Source organism: Rhinopithecus roxellana, chromosome 2 (genome assembly GCF_007565055.1).
Source record: "Rhinopithecus roxellana isolate Shanxi Qingling chromosome 2, ASM756505v1, whole genome shotgun sequence".
Classification (NCBI taxonomy): Eukaryota; Metazoa; Chordata; class Mammalia; order Primates; family Cercopithecidae; genus Rhinopithecus; species Rhinopithecus roxellana.
The window spans coordinates 115,935,514-115,948,693 of record NC_044550.1 but is presented as its reverse complement, the minus strand read 5'-3'; the positions used below and the strand labels follow the sequence as shown (position 1 = coordinate 115,948,693).

Sequence of the window (13,180 nt, the reverse complement as noted above, 5' to 3'; positions counted from 1 at the left end):
TGGCAGTCACTACTTGTTATCTTCAAATAAGTATTTGCAGATTAAACAAAGCATGATTCTAAGAGTAAGCATTATTGAACCTATTTTACAAAGACTTTTGTAAAATTAACCCATTTTTTACCATCAAACCTATGTTGTAGGAAATAGAATGCCTGTCCCATATATTTCCAAATGAAGCGTGACTTTAGAATGTGCTCCTCTTTATGCAGGTCCAACTCATTACTTTAAAGCTTTTCAAATCAAGTGCATTGGCACCACATACTTAACTGAATTTCTCAAAGAGTTTATGGTTATTATCTAAAATACTGTACTAGCCTATCTATTATTCTTTAAATTATTTTTTCAGATTGTATTTCAGTTGTAGTGATTAAGTTTCTGTTTTGCAAATTAATACCATCTTGGGGACTGCATGTATTTTAAACACACATACAGATAACACACACACATTACCCCTATACTATTAAATCTAGAACTTACTGACCAGTGTAAGTTTTTCCTCTACCTTTGGCACTATTCACAATAGCAAAGACTTGGAATCAACCCAAATGTCCATCTGTGACAGACTGGATTAAGAAAATGTGGCACATATACACCATGGAATACTATGCAGCCATAAAAAAGGATGAGTTTGTGTCCTTTGTAGGGACATGGATGCAGCTGGAAACCATCATTCTCAGCAAACTATCGCAAGAACAGAAAACCAAACATCACATGTTCTCACTCATAGGTGGGAACTGAACAATGAGATCACTTGGACTTGGGAAGGGGAACATCACACACCGGGGCCTATCAAGTGGGGTGGGGGGAGGGATTGCATTGGGAGTTATACCTGATGTAAATGACGAGTTGATGGGTGCTGACGAGTTAATAGGTGCAGCACACCAACATGGCACAAGTATACATATGTAACAAACCTGCACGTTATGCACATGTACCCTAGAACTTAAAGTATAATAATAATAAAAAAGAAAGTAGTGGTTAAATACACAGATTTTATAGCCAAATTATTTCTCTATTACTTCTTAGTTATTTATCCTTTTCAAGTCAATTAACCTCTCAGAGCTGCAGGGTCCTCTTCTATAAAATAGAGATAAAACTTGCCTCTCAGTAATTAATAAATACAGCATAAAGTGCACAATAAAACTATGAAAAAATGTTACTCTTATTTTTTTGTCTCATAGAGGATGCAGTCTTTAGTTATTGAAGGTTAACCAAGTAATTAGTAGTGTTTTATGCAGAACCAGGTTGGAGAGGAGTCTGGAAAGACAACTAAGAAACAGGTAAACATTATAAAAGTTACCAGAAATATTACAAATGTTATTACTTCATGCTACTAATAATGCATTTTAGAACTGAAGGAGCTGCACAACTTAGCCAAAATGTAACAACAGGAGGGAATATGGAAAGAACTGGATTCTGAGAATGCTTAGTCAAGATGGGTGGAGATTATGTCAGAAGTCAAGAAAGTTACTGGTATGGAAGCACCCACCTGTTGGACAGGAGTTCCATCCTACCATGCATCTGGGATGGCTCTTAAAGCTGAGAGAGAGACAACTACGAGTGAGGGAGCAATGTTATTGTATGGCAGGGGGTTGAATAAGGGATCTAGACTGTGGGCTACAGTGGATGCTATGATATGTTGCCAAAACCCCACTTAAGACTGAAGCACTCGTTCCCCAACTGCTGGGAGTGTTGCTGACTGATTATGTAAGCGAGGTCCGCCACCTTGGAATTGAAATCATCCTCTGAAGAATAGAGGGGCCTCATCAAGGTGTGTGGAAAGCAGCCTCTACCCGATGTCTGCTTGATGGGGATGATATAAAGATTTCGGCTCGTCTTCAGGGTGGCTGAGTTCTGAATGGACACTGGCGTCTGGCACTCCCTGTGGAGTCTGCCGAGGTCCTGGTTGTGACCGCATCGCAGTTCAACGCCTTCTACCATTTCTACTTTATTGTATTCCCTAGCAGACTTTCTTTTTCCTTTTTGTAAGGTATACATAACATAAAGTTTACATTGTAACAATTTTTACATGTACAGTTCAGTGGCATTAAGTACACTTATACTATGTTGTTGTTGTTGTTGTTGTTGTTGTGACGGAGTCTCGCTCTGTGGCCCAGGCTGGAGTGCAGTGGCCGGATCTCAGCTCACTGCAAGCTCCGCCTCCCGGGTTCACGCCTTTCTCCTGGCTCAGCCTCCCGAGTAGCTGGGACTACAGGCGCCCGCCACCTCGCCCGGATAGTTTTTTGTATTTTTTAGTAGAGACGGGGTTTCACCGTATTAGCCAGGATGGTCTCGATCTCCTGACCTCGTGATCCGCCCGTCTCGGCCTCCCAAAGTGCTGGGATTACAGGCTTGAGCCACCGCGCCCGGCCTATACTATTACTTTTCAACCATCACCACAATCCATCTCCAGGTCTTTTTCGTTATCCCACATTGAAATCTGTAACCTTTAAACAATACCTACCCATTCTCCCTACCCTCAGCTCTGGAAACCACCATTTTACTTGGTGTCTTTATATATATATAACCCCAAGCCAATTTCCATCTCTTAATATTCATATTTAATATTTAATGATCAACTGAAATAAATCAAAATCAAATTATTGTATCAAATATATTTCAAAATAAAAATTTTACCTGGGAATACAAAAATATATATTTTTATGAAGAACCCACAGTTTAGTTAAGAGGTCATAGCATAACAAACATCCAAGAATCTCATTATCTCCCTCCTGTTTTTTTCTTAAATTTTCTATTGATGCTCACTTGATGTTTCATAATTTTAAGCCAAATAATCTTTTGCATCTTTCTTTTACTGTCTCTTCATTATTTTGTTGGTGAGTAACACTCTTATAATTCATTTTTCAAAATACTTTCTGATTCTTGCGTTCATTTACAGTTACAATTATTTTGCACTCTCATTGATCTGTTTCTTGGCTCCTGTTACAGATTCCCAGGAACCAGGCCTGCTATTTTTATCTGACTTATTTCCCGCTTTTCATGACCAGGTATGAAGCACACTCTCTTCCAGTTGTACAGTTGGAAAGACTGAACTTGAAGTCTGAACCACCATGTTCGGAAATACTAACTGTGCAAACTTGAATCAGCTTTTTCCTTCCAACTATTATTTTAGGTTCAAGGGGTATATGTGCCGGTTTGTTACATGGGTAAATTGCAAGTCACAGGGGTTTGGTGTACAGATCATTTTGTCACCCATGAAATCAGCATAATACCTGATTGGTAGTTTTTCAGTCCTCACCCTCCTCCCACCCTCCACCCTCATATAGACCCCAGTGCCTGTTGTTCCCTTCTTTGTATTGTTCCCATGTATACTCAATGTTTAGCTCCCACTTATAAGTGAGAAATGCGGTATCTGGTTTTCTGTTCCTGCAGAACCAATTCTTTAATGTATCTTAGCCTCGTTTTCTATATATGTTCACTGGAAATCATCATGACTTCTCACTAAATACTATAGGAGACATAATACAGCCTACTTTTTATTTTAAAAAATTATTTTCAAAAATTATTTTTAAGTTCCTGGGTACATGGGCAGGATGTGCAGATTTGAAAATTTTTTAAAAATATATTTTGTGTAAACAATGTAAGAACAGTATAGAAGCCAGGATGTTTGCTGATACACATGACAGGTGATTGGAATCTTTTGAATGTTCATATATGTGGCTACCCATTGAACAGCCTAGTTGCAAGAAGGTTTAGACACTAGAGGAAATACACAGAGAAATTAGACACTGCAGTTGTTAATAAAGCTCTGTGGTATGCCTCGCACTTCACAGCAAATAAGTAGGAATTAGTAGTCTTTTCTGGGTTCAGAGGCCTATTTAAAATTTTAGATTTTAATGTACTATGAGCTTTACACCTTCTGAGGTCTTTTGCAGTGCAATTTTGCCAAAATTAACTATTCTGAACTTATCCTTATAATTTGTATTTTTACATCTGCTATAGCCTTTTGATTTATTGCTTTGATCTTATTTTAGGTTCAGCAATAAATTTTGGTTGAGGTCCTGATCACTCCAGTTAATTTAGTGAACTACAAGATATAAAATTATTTTAAGTAAAATCTCCTCACATTTTCACAGTGGTAGGGGTCAGGGAGAGTTCTTACATGAAATATTTAAGAAACTTCTGACTATAACCCAACCAGCATGTGGGGAAATTACATTATTTCTTGGACTATTTTAACATCAAAGCTCTGAAGTGAAGGATAGTCATTAAAAGCCGAATTACTGAAAGTATATCTGGTTAGTGCACTTAAACACATTTCGGCAGACTAAAATAATTTAAAATCTGAAGTGTGATCCAGAATCACATATGTCAATTACTATGTTGTCTGTGGTATTAAAAATGCATGCAGCTGGAGGCTTTAATTATATGAGATTTCTGACTTGGAAATGCTTTGGCTTTTACTTTTTGAAAAAGTCACCTTTTCAGAAATCCAAGGGAAAACATTTGTAAAATGCATAGTGCCTTTTCCAATTACCTCTTATTGAAAGACAGAACAACACTGGCGGGTTATAAAAGTGAACTGAAAATATGATTTTGTATGAAATTTGATTAGTGTTTGTTGAAACGTTATCTACGAAAAGTAAATTTTTATGGAGGACTTTTCTTCCTCACGTCCCGATCTCACTGAAACAAATGTGATCCAGTATTTTTTGTATTCTCTAATTATAACAAATTTAGAGTTCTAAATTATATTTTTCAAGTACACTTTGGACTTCTATTTCACAAATATGTAATATTTATCTTCGTCCCATTAAGATAAAGGCACACAAAATTAAAATAGGATATATCATATATAAATATTGCAGGCTTTTTATCGTGTATTTCCTATATGTCACCAGATACTTTTTAAAAATTATCTTATATAAGGCTACATGAGCTGCTTCTAAATATGTGACTAATAGTTACATTATTAGAATGATGTCACTAAAACATGGACTGCTGTGGTTTAAATGTGTCCCTTCCTAAATTCAGATGTTAAAACTTAGTGGACAGCTGGGTGCAGTGGCTCATGCCTGTCATCTCAGCACTTTGGGAGGCCGAGGGTGTATCACCTGAGGTCAGGAGTTTGAGAACAGCCTCGCAAACATGGCAAAACCCTGTCTCTACTAAAAATACAAAAATTAGCCAAGTCTGGTGGTGTGCGTCTGTAGTCCCAGCTACTAGGGAGGCTGAGGCGTGAGAATTGCTTGAACCCGGGAGGTGGAGGTTGCAGTGAGCCGAGATGGTGCCACTGCACTCCAACCTGGGCAACAGTAAGATTTTGTGTCACAAAAAAGAAAGAAAAGAAAGAAACTTAGTGGACATAGTGATGGCGTTAGGAGGTGAGGTCCTCAGGAGGTGATTAAGTCATGAGGGTAGAGCCTACCTGAGTGGAACTAGATACCTTTATAAAAGGGCATGCTGGAAAGAGTTTATCCCTTTTCCTTTTGCACCTTCTGCCCTGTGAGAACACAGCATCCTTCCCGTACTGAGGATGCAATGTTCAAGGCAGCACCTGGAAAGCAGAGACTGGACTCTCACCAGACACCCAACCTGCCAGCACCTTGATCTTAGACTTCTGAACTTCCAGAACTATGAGAAATAAGTTTCTTTATATTACCTGATATGTGGCATTGTATTATAGTAGCACAAAACAAACTAAGAAATGGACCTTGAGAAATCATTAAATCATCCCTTAAAACAAAACAAACAAACAAAATCCCAGTAACATATAGTTTTATTTTTTAGGGAACAGATGATATTTTCAAAAACCATGTTGTCTTCAGATTTCAAGTCAGTTTAGGTCTCATATATAGATAAGGAAAATGACATTTCTGAAGTACATATTTTTTTCTTAAAAAATTTGTTTTATTTGCAAAAGATCTAGTCCCTCTGATTTCTATTTGCTGGAATGTCGTTCCTTTTTTCCATCTCCAAATTCCCAGGCACAATGCAGCTCTTCACACTTCCTGGGGAAGCAAGCTGCACGGTGACCCAAACCACACTCATGTGTATTGGAGTGGTTCACTGATTTGATGGTTTGCTCTCTTATAAATGATATTTTTTATCTCTAAAAATGAGCCTGGGCTGACTTTTGTTCAGAATCAAAGAGAGTGTTGGAATAAATCTCCTCTTCAAGTAGCAGGAGAAAATCAAATGTATCTCTCATTAAATAAAAAGTCAGTGTGAGTTTTGGAACTCTTCCTATTATCTACAAAACATGTCTTATAGGATCCAGAATGAGGATGTGAAAGAAAAAAATGACCTAATTTTCTAAAGGGATTTTCAAATAATAGTTGTTCGGTAAAGTGCCATTGAAAAGGTCTATCAAGTAGAGAAGATATTGATATTCTTTAAGTGATGAGGAAAAGTGACATTCTTTTTACAGCTATAAATTCAGTCTTTGGCCAACATTCTTTTTATTCGTTTCAGGTCGTGTTTTTTTTTTCTTATAAAAATGTGAGAACATGGCATAGTTTTTATATTGGATATTTTACCTTACGTGGCATGAATTATCACTTTCCTCACTGAACAGCATGTGCATTGCTGTTTCTTGGATTGCACATGTATTTGTGGTTTTCATTTAAGGTCAGGAATTCAAGGCCCCAAGCATGGAATGAGATTCCTCTTAGGCAGCACTGTGATACCAACATCTCCCACTCTGCACACTGCCACTGCCTTCTCCCCCAAAATATACTTCATTTTTCCTGAAAGGGTTAAGTACGATGGCCATTCTCCAGATAATTTTAAACCAATATGAAAGCAAATAATTTAGTCGTTTTCCTTCTTTTCTCTACCTGTGCTATAGAAGTTACCAGTATTTGAGACTGTGGCCTTAAGCCTCAGCAGTTTTAGTGCTCCCTTTTCAGTGGAATCATTCTACCAAGGAAGAAGCTGAGGATGTTTAGAACAGAAGTGTGCCTGCTACTGTAAAAGCAGGCCAGGGGATTCTGGTCACTCTGCACGCCTTCACCCAAGAGCATTTTTATCATGTTAATTCTAATCATGGGTGTAGTAATGGAAAGTACAATGTTTGAGTTTTGCAGTGCCCCCAAGAAGACTGAAGACTGGTATCATGAAATCTTTCTAAAGTTAAAAATAATTTTAATGAATTGTGGCATTTACCTTAATGTTTTGGGGTTTTCTTATTTTAGAAGATTTTGACAGGGGAGTAATTCCTATATGTTTTTAATTACACTACTTCATAGTCAAATGGTATCTTGGCACTTGCCTTTTCCTAAACCTATTTAGCTGAAGCTAAACCAATTAAGGAATGTCCCAAGAATATTTAGCATGTTGTTGGTCCAGCTAGAGTTGTCTTCAGTTCTATTCTAACATTGTTTTCTGCTGTACTAGGTTGTACATTTTACAAACAAAACTGGGTATACAAAGGATATTAGGAGATTCTCTAAAACGTTAATAATAAAGAAAACCATGACTTTGTTACTCTCTTCACAAATCTTAATTCCTATATAGATCAATTAAAGTCATGCTGTTATCTGATCAATGGACAGCAGCTGAAGCAGGGAATGCCTGGGACTCCATACTCCCTGTTAGAACAGGGTGCTCTGTAGTGTCATGCTGACAGGGCCTGAGAACAGAAGAAATGTCTATCTGTAAACCACACAGTGGTTGTTGGATCTGAAGTCAAACACTTAACCTCTTTGAGATCAGATTACTTACATATGTAAAATGAAGGAAATATCTACCTGCTTCACAGAATGGTAGTTTGATAATACTTATAAAACATTGTATAAAGGTATGGTTTTGAAATTTAAAAATTGTGTAATGTCAAATTATTGAGGATAATTATCAGCATGATCTGCTCAGCAGAAATATGGCACTTGCATGTTACCCCACTTTGTACTATATATAAGACCCTAGATTTCTGTTCCCTGATTGAAATATCTAAAGCAAGCAGATATATAATCCTTAGGAGAGCCATTTTTTTTTTTTTTTTTTTTCCGTATCCAGGTTTAGGTAAGTGATATAGCACTGTGCAAGCATTTTTGAGCCAAAGTCAACTAACTAAATCATTAATAGACTCTCTAAAAACAAATTTACCTCTGTTTTGTAATCAACTTTTTATGTTATGGTGACAGAAAACTCATGGAACCTGAGCTTCTACCTAAACATTTTCAGTTCCAACATGTCACATCATAGAAGTGTGTTTTTTAAACCTCTGGTGTGATTTTTATCATTTACTGATTTCAATCCAGTAGTATCTCCTTAGAACAGATAAAACCTTCATGCATTTTAATATATTCTACTGAAAGTATTAGACCTTTATCACTATGTCTAGAAAGAAATGTGTATTTGGAGGAATATTTCTTCTTTTTAATAAATCTGCCCCTATTCATATTGCAGTGCCATTCCTCTAAATTTATATAGCATATTTTTCTATCCTGTCCTAATGGCATTTGTTTTGTGATTGGCCTGTAATTTCCCAGGTAGTAATTAATTTACATACTAATTTGCTGCACAAACACACACACACACACACGCACACACATTCACACATACACGTAATTTGCTTACTTATATATTTATTCTGTATAAACATCCTGATATAGGCTACTTTTTCCTAACAAGTATTTTTACCACCCGTTTGTTAAAATCATGCAGGCATTCATTTGATTCATGCAGCTGGTGATAAACCAGCACTATTTGCAGGCCTCACGCATGCATTTGGCTATGTCAAGAGACATGATTCAGTTATAAGTGCATTCAGGCACACATTTACTTCTGAATCCTTGAGTGTTCTTGATGCCAGCCACAGAGCTGTACTGCACTGCTTCATAGATGAAACTCTAAATCAATATTTTTCAGAGGTATGAATACATATAATTATTGGGTGATATTATATCCTGTTTCAAAGGCTATAAAAAGTAGATTTCTCAGATCAGAAAATGTGACACATTTACACATTAAGGATACTTTCTAATACTCTTATTCTCTCTGAAAATCTATGTAAATTGTAACTGCTAACAAGAACATTGATATTCACATATAATATAGCCTTACATGAGAATTTCATGTTTATATACAGAAGCAATAGATTCATATATGTACTCAATGCATTCTGTATATTACGGTTTGAGATAAACACATACAAGCTAAAAGAAGACAAACACTGTAGTATTTGTCTTTGTATTTGTAGTATTAAAACAAATAACTTTTTAAGTTAATAATTTTAGTTATAAAAATTTAGTTATAAAGATAATTACAACTTACTCATACAAGCTAAAAGAAGACAAAGACTGTAGTATTAAAACAAATAACTTTTTAAGTTAATAAATAATTTTAGTTATAAAGATAATTACAACTTACTGTTATTTGGAAATAGAGGCTAGTAGCTACCACTTCTTTTACTTTCTTTTCACTTTTTTCTTTCTTTTCTGTACTTTTGTGGATACCTAGTAGTTGTACATATTTATGGGATACATGTGATATTTTGATACAAGCAATGTGTCACACTCGAATCGGGGTAATTGGGATATTCATGACCTCAAGCATTTATCATTTATCTTTTATTTTATTTTTATCATACTACTTACCACTACTTGACATTTTCTTATTTACTATTTTTCTTATTGTCTCTATCCTTCTAGAATATAAGTGCCATGAGGGTATGGACATTTTTTGCCCTGTTCAGTGCTTTATCTAAAATGTTCAGAAAAATTCCTGGCACGCAGTACTAAGTAAATATTAAATTATGAAGAAAATAGAACAGGGTTCACAATTTTAGTTTCTGGAATTTTCCAATAGTATATGTCATTATTATTATTATGCTGTTTTTTAAAGCTATAATATCTATTTTACTTGGTTTTTATTTTTAAACTTTATATATATGTGTGTATATTTATGTAGCATTATGTTCACATTCTTATATTTTGAAGAACAATAGAAAACTTAAAGATGCCTCAAAGATACATAATATATAATACATTCTATTCCCCAAAGAAGTAAGAATAAAGGTGGAGTAGGCAATACCAACACTAAAGAAAAGTCAGCAGAGAGTAGAGCAATTTTATTCCTGGGAAAGAGAAGTACAGAAGAAATACTGCCTAGTCACTTAGTCAGTTGTTTTCCTGCATAAATCTGTCAGAAGAAAGAATCAAAGATAATGTGTGAAAAAGTCCCACGTATATTACAGAAACATTTGAAAAGTTACTACTATAAGTAGTGAGTAGGGTGAATTATGAGCTTATTTCAAGACTCTAATCTGGTAATGCAATCTCCCTGAACTGTAATTTTAAGGCTTTGATGGTTTTACTCCTACAATTTGAAAAGGAGAAGAGTATATCCAAAATATACAAAGAACTCTTAAAATTCAACAATAAGAAGACAAACTAATTTAAAATGGTCAAAACATCTGCTTTACCAAGAAAGATATTTGAATGTCAAATAAGCATATGAGAAGATGCACAACATTTATCCGTAGGAATTTGCAAATTATAACAACAATAAGATGCCACTACACACCTATGAGAATGGCTAAAACAAAGCAAAACAAATGAACAAAAATCCCCTGAGAATACCAAAATCTGGCTATGGTGCAGAGCAACAAGAACTCTCATTCATTACTGGTAGGAATGTAAAATGGTATAGTCACTTTGAAACAGTTTGAGTTTCTTACAAAACCAGAAATAGTATTTTCATATGATTTAGCAATTGCATGCCTGCATATCTTTTGTGCATTTACAGAGTGATGAAATATTCCATGTTAAAAAGAAATGAGTAATCAGGTCACCAAGGATAAGAATAAATCTTAAATGCATATTGGTAAGTGAAAGAAGCCAGTCTGGAAAATGTCACATAGTGGATGATCCAACTACATGATATTCTGGAAAAGGCAAACTATAGAAACCATAAAAAGACCAATTGCTTGCCAAGAGACCGAGGAGATGGGGGAAGTAAAAAGTAGAGCATAGGGGGACCTTAGGGTAGTAAATCTATGCTCAATGATGCTTTAATAGCAGATACATGACATTTTGCATGTGTCAAAACCCTCAGAACTTTATGGTACAAAGAGTGAACATTAATAAAGGAAACAGCCATTTAGAAAGTCAAGGAATCCCAGGAAAGATGCAGCTTGAGACATGAGAATCTAAGTGTATTGCAAATGTATGAAACAGCCTCATTGAAGAGGGTCAGGCTGGGGAGATACTGATGTAAATAACTTTGAAAAGAATGAAATCCATAAAGGCAAAAGGAAATTCACATAAATCTGTACCATCGTTGACAAAATTACTTTTCATGGGAGTAGAGCTTCATTCTGATACTGCTTTTTGGGCATAATAGAAGTGATCAATTAAGTAAATGGATGACACATGGTGGGAGGTGGGATTCTCATTGCTGAAGTGTGAATTTACAGATAAGCAAGGAAAGGAGGCTAAAATAATCCATGTGGTAATGAAATCAATTTGAAGCCATAAGTACACGTGTTTAACCTAATACAGATGGTTGCATAGAGAAATACTTTAGATAATCGTGCATACACAGGTTAGTATACACATAGGGATTTCTCTGTCCATTTAAATGAGAGGACCTGTAAGAAATGACACACATGTAGCAATGAGCATGCCTAGTGCTCAGATCTTAGTTTCTCCTAACATTCTTTAATATAAAATGACCCATGGGACCTAAGAGAAATGGCTGATTATAGAGCTGTGATAGTCAATATACAAAATGTGTCTGTAGTATTTAGTACTTCTAAAAAATTCTAAACACACACACACACACACAACTTTGATTGGGAGTATGTCAAAGGAGCACAAGAGGAAACTAAAGAGCTCCTAATGTCCAAAGTACAATGCTAGAACAATTTGAGCAACAAAATAAATAAAATAGTATTAGGTTATAAGTCAACATATAAAATGGATATTCCTGAGTCTATATATTTGCAGTAAATTATTGAGCAAATTAACAGAGGGAATTCAAAATCTCCCATGCAGAATAATATTTCTAAATAACTTATGTAGGTCCTCCATCCTCACGGAGGGGAAGCACAACTCCCCACTTGTTAAATGTGTGCTGCACAAAGTAACTTCCTTCCAGAGCTCAGCACAGAAACAGGATAGAAAAGGGGTAATTTTACAGTGCAGAAAAATGACAAACACCTTCTCAGCCAGGTGATAGAGGTCAACATTAACAGTTATAAATCACGTTGTTAGTTTACACTCTTCACATAATGCGATGAATATGGCACTTTATTTCTCTGACCTTTTCCCCCACACCCATAACCCCAATCCAATCATGAGAAAAACAAATTCCAATAGAGGAACATCCTACAAAATTCTTGACCACTACTCCTCAAAGCTGTCAAGGTCATCAAAATAAAGTCTGAAAAACTGTCATAGCTAACAGAAGCCTAAGGACAGATGGCAATTAAATTTAATGTGGTGTCCTGGATGGGATCTCTTAACAGAAAAAAGGACATTAGAGGGAAAACTAATGATACGAGAATAAAGTCTAGACCAGAGTTAATAATAATGCATCAATATTGGCTGACTAATTGTGACAAATATCTCGTACTAATGTAAAATGTTACTATTACCAGAAACTGGGTACAGGGCAAATGGGAACCCTCTGTACTACTTCTCCATTTTTCTGTAAACATAAAATTTCTAAAAAATCCAGTGTATTTGTAAATAGTAGGTAGAAGAGAAACGTCACTCAGGTAACTAGGATGCTATTTTTGAAGCTGAATAACTTGTTTTCTAAAATACTGAGTAACGTTAATCAAAAGATTATGATGCATCATTGTTTACCCTGTGAGTTCCATATGACTCTATTCCTGAGTTAATTACCAACTCAATAATTTTTCTTATGTTGAAATTTGCAGAGCCTAATAACGTACATATTTTCTTTTAGATTCCAGCATTAAGCACGGTGCAGTTTTGAGAGAAGAAGTTATAAAGCAAAACTGACTTGAGTAACCACCAGCCCAACCTTCGGGACTTTGTGGGGATTGCTATGGCTCCGCTGGACTTACAAGCAATAGTGATGCAGAACCTGCCAGCAGCATGTATAATGCTTGTCAAAAAATAATCACCCACGTAATGTTTTAATTTTTACTGGTCAGTGCACTACCAATACTAGTTTTGGCATGGCGGATACTAAATAACAAAGCTTTGTTTCGAATAAATGTTTGTTCAGTTTCTACTTTTTGCTA

At 35.7% G+C, this 13,180-nt stretch overlaps 1 long non-coding RNA gene across 1 annotated transcript in view; it reads left to right on the top strand.

Moving 5' to 3' along the window:
• LOC104678728 overlaps positions 1-12,963 on the top strand; it is a 29,782-nt gene extending 16,819 nt beyond the window's left edge. Inside the window, exon 4 of the long non-coding RNA XR_750231.1 lies at positions 12,880-12,963. This is a non-coding gene — a long non-coding RNA (uncharacterized LOC104678728). The remainder of the gene's footprint in view (positions 1-12,879) is intronic.
• Positions 12,964-13,180: the final 217 nt, after the last annotated feature.